At 36.8% G+C, this 6,684-nt stretch overlaps 1 long non-coding RNA gene across 1 annotated transcript in view; it reads right to left on the reverse strand.

Annotated features, from left to right (window-relative positions):
- Positions 1 to 848: 848 nt before the first annotated feature.
- Positions 849 to 6,684, reverse strand: part of LOC104996198 — a 9,843-nt gene continuing 4,007 nt past the window's right edge. The window contains exons 2-3 of the long non-coding RNA XR_826146.1: positions 3,230 to 3,291; positions 849 to 935 (exon numbers count right to left, since the gene is read on the reverse strand). This is a non-coding gene — a long non-coding RNA (uncharacterized LOC104996198). The remainder of the gene's footprint in view (positions 936 to 3,229; positions 3,292 to 6,684) is intronic.

The raw sequence follows: 6,684 nt of genomic DNA on the forward strand, positions 1-6,684 counted from the left end.
TACTCAACAAATAATAAGTAAATAAATAACAGGAGAAACTATTGCAGTTTGTAATTACTTATGGAGGAAGTCTTATCTGAGGACAAACTAATGAAAACATAATTCCAACCCCAAAACATAAACTTAATATGCTTAGAATAAAATGATCTGAAGTAAGCTATGTAATTCATTGAGTGAGAGAAACTTACAATGCAGTGACAGAGGTTTATTTGGCAGATGCTACTGCTCAATAAACTAGATCCAAACTTTTTATGTGATTTGACATCTGACAAGACCACAATAATAAGTGAGGTGTCTCATAATTGTCCAAAGATATTCAAGTGAAAAGGATGGTGAAAGATGATGTTAATTTGGAAACTTATCAGAATGAGAACGAGAATAAGTAAATTTCCAATGTCAACTTGAAATAGAAACGGCTGAAATTATAGCAGGAGCAAATAAAATGAAAAAAGTTATTGATAGATATTTGCTTGTAAATGAAATGTAAAGTTGAGATAGCTGATACTTCAGAGTAGAAGGGAGAAACCACGCTCTTAGAAAGAGCTTATAGTCAAAACTTCTCCAAGGAAGAAGGGAGGGTGAAAAGGATAGAAAGAGGGAGAGTTAGTTCATAGCAAACTATGAAGGAAAATTGTCTATGTTCAGTTCTTAGCTTTGTCACTTAGTGCTGTGCTTAGTTGCTCAGTTGTGTCCGACTCTTTGCAACCCCATGGACTCACCCCTAGGCTCCTCTGTCCACAGGGATTCTCCAGGCAAGAAAACTGGAGTGGGTTGCCATACCCTCCTCCAGGGGATCTTCCCAACCCAGGGATCGAACCCAGGTTTCCCACACTGCAGGCAGATTCTGTACCATCTGAGCTACCAGGGAAGTGTCACTTAGTAGCTGCGTGATTTTTAGCAGGTTTCTTAATCTCTGTGTAGCTCAATTTTCTCATCTATAAAACAAGAATAATAGAACTTACTCATAAGGTTGTTGTGAGGATTTTATGAGATAATAGAGAGTATTTACACAGTGCTAGGCATATAATAAGAGCATTATATAAGCACTGTACTTTTGAATAAAAAATATCTAAAGACTAACATCAATATGATATTTAATCAGAGAACCAAGAAGAAATCTGATACAGGTCTACAATCTTTTATCCCAAATCCTTGGGGCCAGATGTGTTTCTGAATTAAAATTCCTTTCATATTTTAGGAATGTAAGGTATTATGTTACCTATGTTTTACTTAACTTAGATTGTCCTGGGCAGCATACCTTAATCAAACACATATTTCCATAATGAAATGTATCAATAGCCACACCAAATGGAATTAATGAAGACTTAAACCGTTACGTCAATTCAGATCCATTTTTGCCACAAAATGAATTAAGAAAAAAGTTTTATGGTTTTAGAACTGCAGATAAGGAGGGACTATGAAGCTTTGTCTGTAGAGCCATAAGTTTTTATTGTATTAAATAATGGAATACTAATCATGGGAAATCTAGAGCAATGCTGGGATTAAATGAAAAACTTTTCTGAAAACCTAATGAGTTTTTTTCTCTTTAGAAAAAAAAAATGTATACCTAATATGATGTTTAACTGGATTATACACGTTACCTGAATTATACTTGAGTGACTGACTTTATGTGGCATAAATAAACACCTAGAACATAACACGTGGCACATCTCCCCAGATCTTCCCATGACTACTTCAGGTCTCTGACCATATGTTACCTCTTCAGAGAGACTTCTTTGATCACTCTATTTAAAATGTCAAGTGGGAGACATGCACATACACATTCATACACAATCACACAGAAAACTCTTTCCTCTTACCTGTATTTTTTTTCTTTTTAACACTTATTATTTAGCACCATATTATATATGAGTTTATTACATTATTTGTCTTGCTAGACTGGTAATGCTACGAGAGCAAGGATTTTGTTTTGTTCAAGCACCTAAAACAATGTCTGGCAAATAGGTATTAATACTGTTCAATAAATGACTCAAGAAAATAAGGCTGACTGATAAATAGCAGTGGGTTCCAAGAACCAGTTCTGAAGTAGCAGCTAATATTTCTTGTCCAAAAGGAAATTCAAAGGAAAAAAAGAGCCATGTAAATTAAGCATTAGCTGTAATATGCTTATGTAATATGTATATTAATGATATTCTAAAATAGTAATTAAAAACATTTCTTTATTTACATACTTATCAAGTAAAATTGATTTATCAATAATATCTAGAAAGTAAAAACTAATCATTCAACTATATTTACAGTTAATAATTAATTTTGAGTAAGCAGACAAGAAAGACAAGAGTGAAAAAGTTGGCTTAAAGCTCAACATTCAGAAAACGAAGATCATGGCATCCGGTCCCATCACTTCATGGCAAATAGATGCGGAAACAGTGGAAACAGTGGCTGGCTTTATTTTTCTGGGCTCCAAAATCACTGTAGATGGTGATTACAGCCATGAAATTAAAAGACGCTTACTCCTTGGAAGGAAAGTTACGACCAACCTAGACAGCATATTCAAAATCAGAGACATTACTTTGCCAACAAAGGTCCATCTAGTCAAGGCTATGGTTTTTCCAGTGGTCATGTACGGATGTGAGAGTTGGACTCTAAAGAAAGCTAAACACCAAAGAATTGATGCTTTTGAACTGTGGTGTTGGAGAAGACTCTTGAGAGTCCCTTGGACTGCAAGGAGATCCAACCAGTTCATCCTAAAGGAGATCAGTCCTGGGTGTTCATTGGAAGGACTGATGTTGAAGCTGAAACTCCAATACTTTGGCCACCTGATGTGAAGAGCTGACTCATTGGAAAAGACCCTGATGCTGGGAAAAATTGAGGGCAGGAGAAGAAGGGGACAACAGAGGATGAGATGGTTGGATGGCATCACCTACTCAAAGGACATGGGTTTGGGTGGACTCCGGGAGTTGGTGATGGACAGGGAGGCCTGGAGTGCTGCAGTTCATGGGGTTGCAAAGAGTCAGACATGACTGAGCGACTGAACTGAACTGAAAGCAGACAAGAAGAAAAGTTCTACTTGAAAGACAAAAACTCTACATGACACAAAGTATTAAAAGAACTCCCTCTGTATTTTTCCCATGATGTATTTAGATTTTCCCCTTGACATATTTTACTCACTACAGAAATAAACACAACTGATTTTCATCGAATTGCCAAGTGCTACTGGACTGGGTTGTAAAAATGGCCTAAATTGGCCTCAGATGTATGTACATACCTGCTCATGAATGTATGTATTTAGCCTTGCTCCATGTAATAAAATGGCAACATGTTGATAACCTAAAGTAAGCAAGCAAAGGAGTTGTGGGGTCACATAAAATGTGCAACAAAGTTCAGTGGTACTTTCTAATCCAATAGATCCACTCTTTGGAAAGGTCCAGCTTTCTTTGCCAACTCCAACTTCATTCATATGTTAGAGTTGGGAATTACTTTTTTTTAAAAAAATTATTATTTTATTATTTCTGTTTTATTTGTAGCTGCACTGTTTCTTCATTGTATCTCACAGGCTTCTCTTCTAGCTGTGGTATACAGGCTTAGTTGCCCCATGGTACGTGGGATCATAGTTCCCCAACCAGGAATGGAACCCAGGTCTCCTGCATTGAAGCCATATTCTTTTACCATCCGAGCCACCAGAGAACCCCTAACAGCATTCTTAATGGCTTTCAAATTCTTTTACCTCAGACTACACAAGGATTTTTCTATTAGAATTACTTGAAAAAAAAATAGAAACTGAGATTGTTTATATACATTTCCAACAGGACAAGGGACCTTTGAAATAAGAAAAATTAGCACACATATCTGGACCAGGTGTTGTTAACCACAGACTTCATGAATGAAGGAGGTAGGTAAAAAAGCTGAAGTTAGACAATTGATACAAAAAAAGATTAGAGACTCACAGTTACATATAAGTTGACAAAGGGGTCAAGCTTAAATAGTTACTGGCCCTTTTGCCCTCAAGTTGCATATTATTATTTAGTGGGCTACATTTTAGTGATATTGTGGGTAAGAGGATGAGGAGTGATTTTTCCACAGCTCTATACCCTCAACAGAGAGAATCCTGAGAACTGCTTCTGAGAACTGGTTGAATATCATGTGAGCACTTAAGGCGTAAACTAAAGGGTCCACTTCAATAACTCAGACACGAACAAAGAAAGCTACTCTTGTTTAAGTGAAAATTCAAGATCACTAGCATAGTCTGTTTCAGGGCACATATGAACTATACAAGCCTCATGCTTCTGACCCTTGTCTTCAAGTCCCTAAACTGGAATAAAACCAATAAATGCCTGAGGAACCACTTCACACCCCAAACACGTGCAAACTTTGTTCCACACAACACTTTACTGCCAAAATGGAGTTGGCAGAAGTTTGGAGCAAAGGCCCCCAGGCTGCATGATTTGCTGGTGCAAGAGAGCTTAAAAATCTTAACATAATACTGCTGAGTTTGAGTTCTACCAATTTGCTTGAGACTCCTCCAAGTTTGATTTGAGAAAAATGGAAGCTGCCATCAAGAAAGATCTATTAACACTTTATTGCCTACTCAGAAATGATTTGATTTCCCACTTCTGATGGTCATACCTCTATATTTTTTGGTGGTTGTATTTATAATTGTAAATTTAATGCAGTCTATTTTGAAATGCATGTAAAGTCAATTTTGCTTTGTTGCTTGGATATAGGGGTATAGGAAGAACTACTGTAAATATACAAGATTAATTACAACAAAGTTCTACTTAGGAAACACTGGATCCAAATAACCCCCATATAGCCCAATTTATTACCCTCAAAAAAATATGGGAGAAATTAAGATACAGAATATCTGTAAATTGCTATCATTTTACACTTGTTTGTCTTTTCACTTCTTTGAGCAATGATTTGTTTTTTTACATGAAAAATATAGGAAGCAAGAAAAGGGGCCAAGATGAGTTAGTTATTCTCTTCCACAAGGGTCAACAAGGTCCCATTCAGGATCTTCGTAAGTTTGATGCAATGCAATTAGTGAGGAAAATTGCAACTGAATTTAAAAATTATAGTGAATACTGGCAACTATACCACTTACAACTCTAAACTTCTAAATACTTGAAAAATATGTAATATTAAGAAACTATGGTTTGCTTTGGAAGGTTATCTTGTGCTGTTTCAATATGAGGTCTTTAAAGATGCTACTTTCTCCTCGTATAGCTAAAAAATAAAAATAAATTTGTAAGTTAAAAAAAAACTCACACCTTTATAATCTTTTCCCTTAGTAACTCCATGTATTTTATTCATTTCTCTGAAAACCTGTTTTTCCTCCTCTGTAGCCTCCTAAGTATTCTAATTCTCAGCTATGATTTCATATTTTCACCAGCTTCTAATCTTCACAATATACTTGGAAGCACTTAGGACAAAACACTCTAGGATACCAAGCTGCAGAAGACTGTAGTTTTGAACATATTTATATAGTAGTGCTGCCACCTAAAGATGAGGTGAATTAAGAAGCAATTCAAAGGAAATGACCCACCATTCTGAAGCCTGTCAACTGAAATTTTCTCATTTCTAACTAGGGATTAATAAACATTTTGTTATTTTGTTAATATGGAAGCTTGTTCCACAATAAATTATTGCTGAGTTGTAATTTTCTATGGCAGAAATTTTCTAATTCAAACTTTTTAGTGATAGTGATTTGGGGTCTCCAGGAATATGTCTCCAAACTTGTTTCTGTTTCTCTCAGACATGAGGTACTGCCTACAATACCTAAGTGTGTGTGGGTGGGGAGGGGGCGGCGGGGATCAAAAGATAACCAAGAAATCTCTGGTTTAGTGGATGAAGCAGGTATTAATAGGCTTATGGTGCTTCCCGTCATCGGTGACAGACTGCTTGCAACTCTCAATAACTGACATATTTCTGCAGCTCCATTTTCTCATCAATAAAATGGGGTTAATTTCACCTTTCTCTTACTTGCCTCTAAGGTTGAGCTAGATAAGTTTCTTGGGAAAGCCCTGAGTTTAGAAGCCTGCTCTTAAAAACAAAACAAAAAATCTATTGCCTAATAAAAAGAGTATCTCAGTGTATTGCAGTTACTTCAAAATAAAATATAATCAAATAAGCTAAAACATTGACTAAATTTTCTTAAGTCACAGATTGACTTTTCATAGAGCTATTTAAATAATAAAGATCTAAGGCTGTTTTCTGCTTCTTTTGCAGCCAATCATTTTCAATTGATTCGTCTTCTGTGTACGCAGTGTTGCAAGAATGAGATGTAACAGCATACAAAGTGAAGGAAAAAGTTAACTTGTACCAAAAGTCTTGTCAAACCTGGTAAGATTTCAATAAAACTTTTAGAAGGACATTTTGTAGTTTTGCATTTAGCCCTAGCGTAGCAATTTATGAAAATTAACTCATCCGTTTTACTCTCTCCCTCTCGGCCCAAGGACGCATAAATATTATTTATCAGGGTTTTGTCCTTAGTCACAGTCCCTCAAAAGGGCCCAGTTTCACCTACACTGCGTGGGAGGTTGGGCAGCAACCCCACGCTTCCTGTCAAGGGTTCCTGGGGCTAGAGCCTGAACCTGGTCTAGCCCCTTTCTTCTTTATGCTAATCCTGCCCTTCCAGCCCCTCTCGGCTGGCGTCTGAAGGCCAAGGTGAGACCCTCCCGGGAGATGAAAGGCCTGTCGCCTCCTAAGAGATGCAAGCGGAAC

This window comes from Bison bison, unplaced genomic scaffold (assembly GCF_000754665.1).
Source record: "Bison bison bison isolate TAMUID 2011002044 unplaced genomic scaffold, Bison_UMD1.0 scf7180017864291, whole genome shotgun sequence".
In the NCBI taxonomy this organism is placed as follows: Eukaryota; Metazoa; Chordata; class Mammalia; order Artiodactyla; family Bovidae; genus Bison; species Bison bison.